Source organism: Gracilinanus agilis, chromosome 2 (genome assembly GCF_016433145.1).
Source record: "Gracilinanus agilis isolate LMUSP501 chromosome 2, AgileGrace, whole genome shotgun sequence".
In the NCBI taxonomy this organism is placed as follows: Eukaryota; Metazoa; Chordata; class Mammalia; order Didelphimorphia; family Didelphidae; genus Gracilinanus; species Gracilinanus agilis.
In genome coordinates this window covers 49,660,592-49,675,330 of record NC_058131.1, presented here as the reverse complement: position 1 = coordinate 49,675,330, position 14,739 = coordinate 49,660,592, and the positions used below count along the sequence as shown (strand labels likewise).

The 14,739-nt window shown below is 37.6% G+C and overlaps 1 long non-coding RNA gene across 2 annotated transcripts in view; it reads right to left on the bottom strand.

Annotated features, from left to right (window-relative positions):
* LOC123236760 overlaps positions 1–14,739 on the bottom strand; it is a 78,154-nt gene that overhangs the window by 31,266 nt on the left and 32,149 nt on the right. For both annotated transcript variants that reach the window (XR_006505435.1, XR_006505434.1), the window contains 2 exons: positions 2,252–2,401; positions 367–662 (listed from right to left, as the gene is read on the bottom strand). This is a non-coding gene — a long non-coding RNA (uncharacterized LOC123236760). The remainder of the gene's footprint in view (positions 1–366; positions 663–2,251; positions 2,402–14,739) is intronic.

Sequence of the window (14,739 nt, the reverse complement as noted above, 5' to 3'; positions counted from 1 at the left end):
ATTCAGTTGCTCTTGGCATCTTATCATTATAGAAGCTTGAGTTTCACAGCAAGGAAAGACCTAGAAACAAGGAGTGACTTTTGATGTGTTAAAATCTGATTGGGAAACTGGGACCACATAAGGGAATACACACTGAGGGGCACACAGACAGACTCTGCTAGGGAAAGGATATAATAAATAAAACTAAATGAAACTCACAGGGGATTTGGGAAATAGGAAGGAAATGAGAGAGAATCAGTTCAGCTGGGGTAACAGACAGTTTAACTGAAATCCAAACTAGTCAGGGAAACAATAAGCTCTGTGGGTTCTTGATGGTTTGGAGGCGAGAACACCAGGAAATATATAAAAAGTTAGTTTAATGTTTACCATTTGGTATATTCTACTGTTCTTTGAAATTTTTCTTCATTGGATTTTTTTGCCTCTTTTTCCAATAGGTCAATTCTGTTTTATTTTTAAATTATTTTTCTCATTGCATTTCTGTGTCTCTTTTTCCAGTTGGTGTAGGCAGGGTCCAAGGATCCTAAGTTTGGTCTATGCCCAGATTCACCTGGTGCAGTAGGTGGGAGGTAGTTGGCCAGTACTCCTCTGTGTGCAGTTTTACTTCCAGTTAGCCTTTATCCCATGGGTGTGGGCTAAAAAGAATGGGCACTCCGTGCCACCCCCTCAAAATAAAAATAAAAATAAAACATCTGGAGTCAGAAAATGAGAGTAAAGAAAAGTAGTTGCTTATTTCTTTTCCTTATGAGAAAGACAGAGGTCCTAATGGCAAATGTAATACCTGGGTACAAAAACAGACATTTTATAGGTTCTTAACATGATATCCTCCTTTCCCTCCCCCTGTCCAGCCCCTGCCTGGGGCCTGAACTTACAATCTAAACCCAGGTATTCCAATTTGGTTCAGGGTATGGTGAGATATAGAAAAACTGTTACTTTAACCTTTCTAAGAGATAAGGAACCAACTAAGTTGTTTATTGCCTTTGAATCAGGGGCTTTTGTCTTTTATCAATTTCTTTACCAGGTATTGTCCTGGAGCCTTTAGATAAAACAGTCAGCAAAAGGCCCTTGAAATTTAAAACAAACCAGTCATCCTTGTCTCAACTGGATTCATTAACCAGTGCTTTTGCCTTGAGGATATTGGGGGTATAGGCCAAAGGGTTTCACTTTGAGAATCACACACTTTCATTTCCCTCATGAGAAAATTGACTCTCTCTGCATACCTTTCACATTGTTTTTATCAATAGAGCCCCCTCTCTCCATCTTTTTCCTGGTTTTTGACTCCTGTCATTTTGAAGTGCTTTTAAAGGATTGGTCTTAAAGGATTCTCAGGGTGCTTTCAGCTTTTGCTGCTACTGAGTTATAATGGTTCTGCCCCATCTCCTGATATTATTTGATTTCTGGGCTTGGACTCATCTGGTACTCCTCTAGGGACTCTAATGCTATCTCTATACATTCTCTCATCAAATAACCCAGCAGGTGTGCTTCTTTTCTCTCTCTTTACCTCTTCTGACTGGTTTTTACTCTCTCTCATGAATGCCAAGGTAATGTTAAGATAAGATTTTAGGTTTTTGGTTCAAAAAGTTAAGTTATGCAAAGCTGCCTTTTTGCTTTGGAATTTGCATGCAGTGGAGGCTGCAAGGTAGAGTTCTGTGGAATGTTGAAAGGGTATTTTTTTAGCCAATTGTCTTTTCCTCAGTGCTCTGACACATTGGAGCTTAGTGAAGGAGGAGGTTTTCTTTCTAGAGCTCTTGGCATTTCCCTGTGCCACTTTAGGAATACCAATATCAACATTTAGTGACTGTGTGACTGTGATCTGAGAGATGCTATCAACTAAGAAAGAAACAAAGAAGATCTTTCTTTCCTGGTCTTTGTGATCCTGACCTTGTGAAGACAGACTCTTAGTCAAGTTGGCCAGAAGCCATTTTGGCCCCCCATAGCCTACCTTGAATGCAGTATACAAGTTAATCTATAAGGATACTTAGAAGTAGATTAGATCAGATAGTTATTAAAATCCTTAACACAATAAATAAGGTTTGTTTTTGCAATCTGCCTCCAAGGACTTTTTTTTAACAAGGTTAATCTGTTACATAACCCTCTTTGGTTCAAATGCAGTCAGATTGCTTGAGCAACAATTACAAAGAAAGGGAAGTTGGATATAGTCTATCATCTACTTTGTCAGACTTCTTTAACAGTTTATCATATTAATATTACAATAAAGGGAACATTGAATTGCACCAGCATGCACATGCCAGACCTGTTAGAAATTGATTTTCTTCCACAATACCACCAGATGTCCCCTTGGGATGTGTTCATTCCTGAGAAATTGCCAGTCATCTCCCCAGACACATTGCAGTCCTGAGTGCAAGTTCCCATTTCACCATGACTCTGGTGTCCTTCTGTGTTCCTGGAAAGGAATACAGAATAATTCCTGGGTCTTGTATGGGCCGCAGGGATGGGCTTGATGTTTCCCTTTTTCATCAGGGGAAACAAATAAGACAGAGTACTATGATTCTTCCCATGAGTGTTATTTTGAAACAGGAGGCCCATACACTTAACATTCTCTTTCATGTCTGTCCATTCTTAGTGGCAATGGGACTAGCTGGGTGGTGGGTTGGCCAGAAGCACAAGCACAACAGTTGCTTTTTATGAAGGCTCTGAACCCTGTGCTTTATCTACTTGTCCTTTTTTAAAAGCCTTTTAGTTTTAGAATAGACAAGAGGGCAGATTAACCTCACAGCTACCTTCACTGTCCCAATGCTGCTTCTGCTGCTCCTGCCCTTGCTCTTCTCACTGTATGGATTTTGGTAAGATTTCCCAGGCTGAGTAGCCACTGGAAACAGCTGAGTAGGCAGCCCTGATCCATTACCTTGCTGCTGCTGAAGCTCAAAGAGTGGAGCAACAAGGCTTCCCTACACAAGGCCCAAAGGACCCCCCTGGTGAGCTGGGCTTTTAGCAACATCAGCCCATCCAGCAGCCCTCTGCCATTGGGTGTTGGAGAAATTAAGCTGGTACTGGCACCTCACAGGGAGCGTATCCAGAGTTAGCCAGTGTTTTTTCTTTTTTCTTTTTGCCTTTGATCACCCCACTGGTCCCAAGTAGCTCCCCCACGAGCCTGGAACCCAATTCAGCCTCTTGCTAAGACAGCTTCCTATGGAGCATCTCAAAAGGCAAAATCGCAGCAGGGGCCTCTGGTCCCTGTCCAGCTCTGGGGCTTCCAAGCCCTCCAACAACCAGTAATCTATGAACTTATCTGACTTGGACTGCAGAATGCTGTGGTCCTACTTGGGGTTTGGGGATTGGGCATTCAGAATTAGGGCTTGCACACAGTTTTTTTGGGTGGAATATTTCCTTTTTTCCCATTCCAGCTCATGCTCATGTGCAAAAGCATTCTGAATTCACTTCTTATGCATACATCATTGCTTTCTCAGCCCCCACCCTACTCCCTGGCCAGTAAAGTAAAACTACAGGCAATTTTAAAAAATACTAAATAATATTAAATATAATTGAATAAATCAAATTGAATTGATTCAAAGTGAATAAAATTAAACAAAAAAATAATGAAGTAAAATTAATAATATTTCCTTGATATGAATAAAATAAAAATAAAATAAAATAAAACCAAATGAATAAAACTGAACAAAATGAAATCAAGCTAAACTAATTCAAAGCAATGTTAATTAAATATACTAATTCAATGATTTGATATTTGAAACAATAATATTTTTCAAACATTATAATAATAATTAATATTATTATAAATACATATCAATTATTGGTACTATTGCCTTGCATCAATTCCTATTGCTTTACATTGATTTCTTATTTAATCCTAATCTAGTTTTGTTGCTTTCTACCATAATATTAAAGGAAGATGTGTCTCAAAAATTTTTATAATGTTTTGGGTTCCTTTCATTGTTTGAATTCCTCAGAAGCAATCAGCTTCGTACTGAAAGGGAATTCTTTATTCTCTTTGACTATGTTGAGTTAATCAACCAAAAATTTAAAAACACCCCTATTTCACACTAAGTAAGGGAGTCCACAGTTACTTAGTTGGAGAGCTCTACCCTTTAACTCACTGCCCCCTGGGCAGTGCTAGATGATTTGGAAACTGTAATTGGCCCCTGTGAAGAGGGGAAGGGACAAAAAGTCACCATAAAAGCAAGCCCTGAAACTCCCTCAGAGTAGATTGTCTTTGAGAAGATAGTCTGAAAAGATTGTCTTCTTGAGATAGTTGTCTGCCTGGGGAGAGTCTTCAAGGGAGCTTTGCTGGAGACTACAGCTTGGATCATGGGCTTAGAGCTCAGCTTCAACTTAGACTCTGACTCCTGGACTACTTTGTTGGGTGAGTAAAAGGCTGACGCCTTTCCTAGTTTCCTAAGAGACTAGCTTCCATCTTGGAGGAGGCCATGTGGTTACTCTCCATCAGCCTTCCTGGTTGAGAGCTAATTAATCTCTGCCTGGATTAAGCAGACCCAGAGTTAACATTTAGGTTGATAGGATAGATAACCTCTCTAAACTGTTCACATTTCTCTACTTTATTGTTTCCTCTCCATTTTCTAAATATTTATAAATAAATTTCTGCCTCAAGATATAATAAGTATTGGCAACCACTGAATTTTATGAAATTGTTGTCCAACCATTAATTTTCACCTTTATATTACTGCTCAATGGTAATAATAGACTTATACCACAGATACTGAACTCTTTAACAACAGCAGCTAGAGCAGAAGCCTCACTCAGATGGGGGGGGGGTGGGGGGTGTAAGGCCCAGGTATTGAATTTTCCTAGAATTCCTTAGAAAAGAAAGGATAGAAATTTTTTTTACTAAATTCAGGGTCAAAATATTGTAACAAGTCAGAGCAAATCAGTCAAGATTCCTCCAGGTTCACCCTTAAATAAACTATTGTTGTAAGATAAATTAATAAAATGCTTAAGATTAATTAGCTGTGAGGCTTAGCAAGCAGGGCTGGAGAATTCTAAATGGAATGGGGAAGCAGGAAGTTATGCTTCTCTCTCTGAGATGGACTCCATGGTGGCTGGGGACAAGTTGTAACTGACCCCCTGGGAGACCTCAGTGGAAGTGGAGTTTGAATCCTGATATCCTGATATCCAGAAGGAGGAAAGTCATTTGCCTGTGGGAGGTTAGGTTGAGACTATAAAACCTAACCAGAGTTGCTGGGGGTGGGGGAGGTTCTTTTGTGTGAAATGAGTCTTGAAATATATATAATAAACTCCATGCTCCTGGAGCCAGAGCTGGAAGCATGAGGTAAAAGACAACTCTCTTGTCCTTATTTCCTTATCAACTAAACTGTCCTTATGAGATTATCAGAGATGATAAAGAGATCTGGACACCTAACTTGTTTGGTCCCAGACTATTGTCCATTCCTGTCTCCTACTCACCCTTCTGAACACAGACAAATATATAAATTAACCCCAGTTTTTACCTTAAAACTATTGAGTTCTTGGAATGATCCCAGTTTTCCAAAAGAAGATGGTATGTCAAAGAAGGAAGCAATGAGATTGTGTAAAGCATGGGCAGTAAAATCCTTTAGCTGGCCAAGATTGGTTCTTTTGACATTAAAGTTTTGAAAGAATTAAAACTGACCATTGGCCATAAAAATTCTAAAGAATTCTCCTATTGGCTCCTTTGGGCACACCTCCTTGACAATTCAACCAAAGCTACTAACCTTGAAAATAACTTGATTGACTCTGAAAACTCTGACACACTGCCTTCATTGTCCTCTAACCAGGAGGCTATTCCTTCTTTAGATCCAGACCAATCTGACTTGACTTCTTCAGTTCCTCCTCCTAAACCATTAGATAAATCTAGCATCTTCCCACCTTGCATATAAAGAATCTCCTCCCCCTCCTCTTGATCCAGAACAGGACTTGACCTCTTTGGCTGCTCCCTCATAAGACCCTGATCACCCCTCACTTCTTCCAGCTCCTTTCTTCCAAACCCACCTCTCTACCCTACCTTACCATCTGACTCTGGCTCCACCTACCCCTGTTCTTGTTGCACTCAGTCTCTGCCTTGCCCTGCTCATTTTCTCTCTTACCTTGCCCAATTTCTCCCTCCCTGCTACTCAATTTCCACAACTTCCCTTCTCCCCACTCTCCCTGCTCTCCTTCTCCTCATTCTCCTTTCCCATACAAGTCCCTCCCATCCCACCTACTCTCCTCCTCTCCTTGTCACCCTCAATCAGCCTTCCTTTGCCCTAACCATGACCAACCACTCTCAGCCTACCTAGCATCCACCTCTCCATTCCACCCCTACTCCTGCTCAATCCCCCTTAGACCTGCCTCTGCACCTCTTGATCATCTTCTCCCTTCCAATACAATCTCTCCTCCCTCTTTCCCCATCCACTCAACTCCTACCCAAACAATAAGTTGGACTCCTGTAATCATGGACAATTCAAATACAGTCCTGTTCCCTCTAAGAAATGTTACCACATATAATAAATGAGGGAATTTAGTAGATATTAAACTTCATACATCTTTTTCTCCACAAGATATTGAAAGCTCAAGCAAAAGACCCCTTCTTTTGAGAATGAACCCATAGTAGTACTCAAAAAGTTTGAAAGCATTTATAGAATTTACAGTCTGTATGAGGGTGAGTATTGATGGTAAGACAGTGTTTATCTAGACTCTCTCCTTTGTTAGCTTTCAATGGACCAGTATAATTAAATCCTTACCCCTACCCTCGGGTAGACTTTAATGACTTGCTCCCTGCCCTGCTATTGGAAAGAGAAAGGAGGAAAGTCCTTTCTCTTATCAACCAGGCTCAGGGAGAGGGTAAAATTCATTGGCCAACTGAAAACCTAAATTGGGACTTGAATTCAGCCAAAGATACATATATATCTATGTGAGGCTAGAAATGCATTACTAAAAGGAATGAGAGCTTGTTCTAAAAGGCCTAGTAATTGTACTAAATTTGAAGACTTGAAACAAGGTAAAAATGAGAAACCATCTCAGTTCATGAATAGACTTGGTGAACTAGGATACAAATACCTTGATCTAGATCTTTCTAGGGGAAAAGATGTTAGGCATATTAGAATACATTTTGTAAATAACTCCTCCAGAGCTAAAAGTAATATTTTATGACAAATTGACCTGACTTGTCCACTATGGATATTGATACATTAAAGAGGGTAACAATGTATGTCTCTGATGACCTTGAAAAGGAAGACAGAAAGAAAGTTGAATTAGTGGAGAGATTAAAGGAGGAAAAAGCTGAATTAGAGGAGAAATTAAGGAGAGAAATAGTTGGATTAAAGGAATAATAAAAGAAAGATCTAAAAGACAGACAGATGTCATAGCACTTTTAAAGGAACACAAGAGGCAATCAATGACTTTTTTTGGCTTTTTGAAGGGGAAGGAAAGGCATGTGGCTATAGACTGTAGAAATAAGAACCAAAGAAATAGGAAAAAAGCAGCTTGAGAAATAATAATAGTAATAAGAATAGATCCTTGGTTAATTTGATTTAAAAAGGGAAAGAATAGAATCAAATTACCATATCAAAAATGAAAAGGATGATTTCTCTTCCAAAGAAGAGGAAATTAAAGCAATCATTAGGAGCTATTTTGTCCAATTATATGACAATAAATCTCATAATCTAGGTGAAGTAGATGAATAAAAAAATAATTTCCAAAAATGTAAATTGCCTAGATTAACAAAAAAAGGAAATAGAATACTTAAATGTTCTCAGAAAAAGAAATTGAACAAGCTAGCAATGAACTCCCTAAGAAAAATCACCAGAGCCAGATGGATTCACAAGTGAATTCTATCAAATACTAAAGAACAATTAATCCCAATACTATACAAACTATTTGGCAAAATAATCAAAGAAAGATTCCTACTGAAATAATAGGTGAGGTTTGGGGATTGAATTGGATGTGATTTAGGCCATAACCTGGGTTCTGGGAAGGTCACCCAAGCACAGGGCTGGCAGGGCCAGACACTGAGATGACACACCCACCCACCAAGATGATATATAAAAGTTGCTTTAATTTTAACAAGAGAAAGGTCAGAAGGTAATTGGATACTTAATGTAAAAGTTCCTACTAAAACCCACAAGATCTAAATGTCCTGTCACCAGGAGGCTTCTTGGAATCAGCTATACCGAGCTCACCTATCTATCTAGGGACCCAGACCCTATTATAAATATCCTACACTAAACCAAAAAACATGCCCCCCCCCTCCTTTTGTTGGTAATGGAGGTAGTTAAGCAGCTAGGCAGGACAGGACCCAAAAAGGGGTTTGGGATTCAAAAGGACCCCAACCAAATTCTCACAGACAAATGGCTCAGCTATACAGGATCACTCAGGAAGCTCAATAGATGCTTCCATCAGGTAACAGGGAAGTAGGTAGGATGGAGAAGTCCAGATATATCACAGCCAGCAAAGGAAGGTATCCAGTCTCTCTTCAGGTAAAGAGAGAATGCATCCCCAGCACAAGGCTATCTGACTCTCCCCATTAGAATTTTAGAATTCTTTACTCTGCTTTCTCATGGCTTTGCCTTGTGCAAACACCCACTTAACTTTACTTATAATACTACCAAATTCTTTTTATGATACGAATATCATGCTGATATTTAAGCCAGAGAGGCCAAAAATGGAGAAAGAAAATTACAGAAAAACTTCCTTAATGAATATTGATGCAAAAATCTTAAATAGAATACTAGCAAAGAGACAACAGCAATATGTCACAAAGTTTATTCACTAGGACCAGGTTGGATTTATACCAGGAATGAAAGACTGGTATAATATGAAAAAAACTATTAGCATAATTGACCATATTAATATCCAAAGTAATAGAAATCACAAAATTATCTCAGTAGATGCAGAAAAAGCCTTCAACAAAATGTAATACCCATTCCTATTAAAAACACTAGAAAGCATAGGAATAAAAGGGCCTTTCCTTAAGATAATTGGCATCTATTTAAAATAATCGGGATCATATGTGATGGGGATAAGTCAGAAGCCTTTCTAATAAGACCAGGAATTAAACAAAGATGTCAATTATCACCACTATTATTTAATATTGTATTAGTGATGTTAGCTTTAGCAATAAGAGAAGAAAAATAGAAGGAATTAAAGTAGGCAATGAGGAAATTAAGCTAGCATTCTATGCAGATGATATGTTGGTATACTTAGAAAATGCTAAAGAATCAACTAGAAAACTAGTTTAAATAATTAATAACTTTAGCAAAGTTGCAGGATACAAAATAATTCCACATAAGTCATCGGCATTTCTATATATTTCCAACAAAGACCAGCAGTAAGAGTTAGAAAGAGAAATTCCATTTAAAAAATCACTCTAGACCAGTGATGGGCAAACTACTGCGGGCAGGCCCCATGCCAGCCCCCTGAAATGTTCTTTCTGGCCCTGTTACATTATTTCTAATCTGATGAATACAATGAGTAGGATACAATACAATGAAACTTTGGAAGAGTTGCCTTAGAAACAGACTGACTGATGAGCATTTCCTATCCTTTGGCCCCCTCTTTAAAAAATGTGCCCATCACTGCTCTAGACCAGTGACAGCAAATCTTTTAGACTGAGTGCCCAAACTGCATCCTCACACCTCATGTGAGCCATCCCCTTATCCCAGATAGTGGAAGGAGGAAGCACCTCCATTGGGCTGCTGGGCAGAAAAGCTGGTGGTGTCCTCAATCTTGATGGAGAGGGGAAAGGAAGCAGCCCTCTCCAGCATGTGTGCCACAGATATACCAAAATAGCTCTAGACAATATAAAATACTTAGAAATCTATTTGCCAAGACAAACACAGGAAATATATGAACACAATTACAAACACTTTTCACATAAATAAAGTTAGATCTAAACAAATGGAAAAACATTAATTGCTCGTGGGTAGGCCAAGCCATGATAAAAACGACAATCTTACCTAAATTAATTTATTTATTCAGTACCATACCAATCAAACTACTAAAACTATTTTATTGAACTAGAAAAAAATAATAAGAAAATTCATCTGGAAAAACAAAAGATCAAGAATATTTAAAGGAGTAATGAAGAAAATGGTGAAGGATAGTGCCCTGGCAGTATCAGATCTTAAACTGTACTATAAAGCAGTAATCATCAAAATGGTCTGATACTGGCTAAGGAATTGAAGGGTGGGTCAATGGAATACATTGGGAGTAAATGACCTCAACAATCTCATCTTCAATAAAACCAAAGGTCCCAGATTTTTGTATAAGAACTCACTACCTGACAAAAACTACTGGGCAAATTGGAAAATAATATGGCAAAAATTATGTATAGATCATTATCTTAGCCTCTATACCAAGATAATGTCAAATTGAATGTGACAGCCACAAAGGGTGATATTATAAATAAATTAGGGGACCATAAAATAGTTTACCTGTCAAATCTATGGAGAAGGGAAAAATTCATGACCAAGCAAGAGATAGAGAATATTTATTACAAGATGTAAAATGAATAATTTTGATAATATTAAATTAAAAAGGTTTTGTACAAACAAAACCAATGCAACCAAGATTTGAAGGGAAATAACACATTGGGGAAAATATTTTTATAAAAAATTTCTCTGATAAAAGTCTCATTTCACAAATATAAAAGGAATTAAGTCAAATTTATACAAATAAAAACCGTTCCCAAAATGACAAATGGTCAAAGCATATCAATAAGCAGTTTTCAGAAGAAGAAATCAAACTATCAATAATTGTATGGAAAAATGTTCTAAATCCCTCTTGATTAAATAAATGCACTTTAAAACAACTCTAAAGTACCACCCCATAACTATCAGATTGGCCAATATGACAGTAAAGGAAAATGATAAATGTTCGAGGGGACGTGGCCAAATTTGCACACTTATGCATTACTGATAGAATTGTGAACTGATATATACCATTCCAAGGAGCAATTGGGAATTATGCTCAAAGGGCTATAAAATAAGATATATCCTTTGATCCAATAATACCATGACAAGGTTGATGTCCTAGAGAGATAAAAAATAAGTTGGGGAAGGATCTATTTGCACAGAAATATTTATAGCTACTCTTTTTGTACTGACAAAGAATTGGAGATTAAGGGGTGGTCCATCAATTGGAGAATGGCTGAACACATTTTGGTATAGGATGGTGATGGAATACTATTATTCTGTTAGGCATGATGAACAGGATAATTTCAGAAAGGGCTGGGAAGACCTACATGAACTGCTGCAGAGTGAAATAAGCAGACTTAGGAGGACATTGTACACAATAATAGCAATATTGTGGGATGATCAAATGTGGTATATTTAGCTATTATTGGCAATACAATGATCCAGGATAATTCTGAGGCACTTACAAAAAAGAACACCATCTACCTCCAGAGAAAGAACTGTTGGATTAAAGGACTTATTAGTATTAATTAACCCATAGGGCTAAAGATGATCATTTGGAGTAATTGAGATCTTAGCAGCTAAGGACAGGGTAAAGAATAGTGGGTAGTGTTTTTTAAGGCTAGACAGAATCTTGGGAAGGGTGCCTATTGGAATTCTGGGCAGCCTGAGTCAGTTGGTTTTCCAACTGCCAACTGACTTCTGGAGGTTTTTTTCCCGAGGAGGAGTGCTGGTGTTTCTGTTTCCTGGAACACTGACATAACCCAGTGGCAGGTGAAGTAGGAGAACAGGTTAGAGTTTCTGGAATAAGTTTGTGTGGGAGAAATCAACAGAAAAGAGAAAGAGAGAGACTGGTTTTCCTTTGTGTGGCTGCTGAGAGGGCCAAGCCATTTTACAACCTGCTTAGGCCAAAAACCCTAGCTAGGCCCTGAAGAGCTGGCAATGGGCAGAGAGAGTGAATAACTGAACTGATTCAAATCTGAAAGAGATCTAAGGAGGCAGTAAATTTACTTATATATAACAGAGAATATTAGTAATTAGCATAACTTATTTAATATAGACCCCACCGTGGGAAGCCAATAAGAGAATAGATAAAAATCTGAGACCCCTCTTTTGATACCTCTTATGATCCATACCTTTTCTTATTGGAAAAACATTATAGACTTATTGAAAAGCTTTGAGTCCTTAGCAGACCAACAACTTCTGAGTTAAAAATTTATCTCCTTGATAATTAAGAAGGCTGAACCCTAACAAACATTACTTAGATAAGACTGCATACTTAGACAAAAATGGAGCCTTTAGTCTGGACTTTATTTGACCAGGTGCCTATAATCCAGGAAGACAGAACTCAATTAATGAGCATCTCCATAAAATATTTCCGCTCCCAGAATTATCCCCTACTAACTGATGATTGGAATTTGGCCATTGTCTTTGTACTTATACCTTTACTCTTTAGACTTTAATGGGTTATGTATGATTTGTTACCCCTTCGCAGCTGTGACTCTTTCTTTGTGTTCTTTGTTTGAAATCAGTATATAATAAGCTCCAAAGCCCACAGAGTTCAGATCAACATGGGCTAACCACTAGTCTGGTTGTTCTCATTTTCTTTCTCCTGTCTTAACAATCTTATGCCACCATACGCCACTCAGGACCCAAAACCATATAAGGAGCTGGCTCTCTATACCCCACGTTTTTAGTGAGAGTTTTAAGGAGGCTTGAGTTTCTCCAGCAAGAAGCAAGTTCTCGTGAACTAGAAGGGAGTAGGTAAAAGTTTAGATCACCTTTTAGACTAGGGAATCAATCCTAATTCTCAACCTTTGTTATGTTATGATTAAAAATGATGAGGGCCGAGATCAAAAGGAAGAATAGTATTTTAATAAAAGCCATGCTGATAGAGATAAATTGACCAAGTGCCTGTAAGAAACCTATTCAAACCTCGCCTCAGTCATTTACCTTTTCTCTCTCTGTGCGCTCAGGTAGCTAAAGAGGAAGTTCCAAGTCACTTCCCCCTATTTTAAAAACCATCCCTCACCTTGAATACGTAATCCAAAACAGGAAACCCATTAGGGATCACAGGAAATGTAGTTCCAAGTATCCCAAGTGATTTTAAATGACACATAACCCCCCTGAGATACATTGAAAAAGACTACTCTTTTTCAGTAGATCTTAAACCAAAAGAAAAGAGGACAAAAGCTAGCCGCATTGACAAAAAGCCAATTTTGGGGCAGTCCCCCACTGGCATAAGAGTGTCCATTCAAAATAAATGCATTCAATTCGTTCAACCCCCATAGTTCAGATCAACTACGCCCCAAAGTTCAAATTTGGGTCTTCATGATCCAGTGAAGGCTCTTCAGGCATCTTTTGATGCCTCCACCAAACAGGTTCGTCATCTGGATTCTGGGGGGGATGGTACAATCCTTATCCTGAAATTTCTCTCAAAGAATTTAAACTTTACATTATAGATTACAAAACATACATTTTCTTCTGAGAATTAACATTACCCCCCTGAGGTTACTTCTAAAGGAGTAAAAATTGACTTGCAATATATATTATAGTTCAGACATTATGATTATAAAAACTTAACACACACACCCCTGAGGAAGATTTTAAATGACACATAACTCCCCTGAAAAGGTCAGCTAAGGATGCATGGCTAAGTGAGTCATGGGGGTGCATGAAATCAATTGGCAAAGGAAATAATAAAAAAAAATAAAAAGAATAAGATTTAAAAAAAGAGAAAAAATTAACTTGTGAATGAAATGTAAAATGTGCAAAAAATGTAGGGGAAATAAACAGGCCTTTGATACAAGGCCCAATGAAAGCGATTTAAGCAGTTTGCTATAACCTATTTAGGGCCAGAACTACAGAAAAATTGCCATTTACTCTATATATATAGAGGAATAAGGGAAATGCCTTTCTTTGATCCGATTTTCCCCTGTACCTTCTCAGGGAATGAGCCATTAAATGATAGCCAATCTTAGGTGTTTCACTAGGAATTTAAGTTGAGGGGACCCATGTCTTCTAGTTTTAGAAAAGACTGGGACTCCAGGACTCAAACCCCAATTTCCAAGCCCTAAAGTATTGGCATAGAACTCTGCAATCTATGCATATCTTTTAGTCAAGTCTCTGACCATGTGCCTTTTTCTTGGAATCAGAAAGGCATTAAATCACAATCCCATAGTCCCAAGGCTCTTCAAATGTTTGCATGAAGCTTATATTGCTGTAAAATAAAAAAAAAGATAAATAATGATTATATATGTACTTTCAGTACAAGATGAGAAAAAGGAAAAATCAATTGCTTTAATTAAAAAAATAATGTTTTAAAAATAAAAAATATATATATAGCTTAGAACTAGTGAAGGGTTTTTTACCCAAAAATGAGACTCACTTTCTGTGAGTATAAATGCGTTTTACAAAATAGCAGATTCACAATGCACATTCAAATAGAGTACCATAATTTCTAATAGCACATTTTAAAAAAATAAACAATGTTTAAAAATCATATACTTGTTATAACTTTTAAATCTTGGCTAAGAGTTTCTCAACAACCTCTGTTACTGCTTCCATATCAAAATCTGATATTAAAAAACCTTCTGGTCTAAATTATCCTCAGGAATTCTAGATCTTTCTGATAAAAGTATACAGGAGCTCCTTGGCTTCCTATTTAAAAAAATCCTGGGTAGGAAATTTTCATGATTCTACCCATTTAAGGCAATAATTTTTCTTATAATAAAATATATAAAAGCTTATCCTTTAAGACAACAATTCTTTAGGAACTAATGTAAAAGTTAAAAGACTTCTCATAAAATTACAATTTAAATCTCAAGGCATGGAAACTTCCAAGATTCTATACAATTACCAAGACAGAATAAAACTT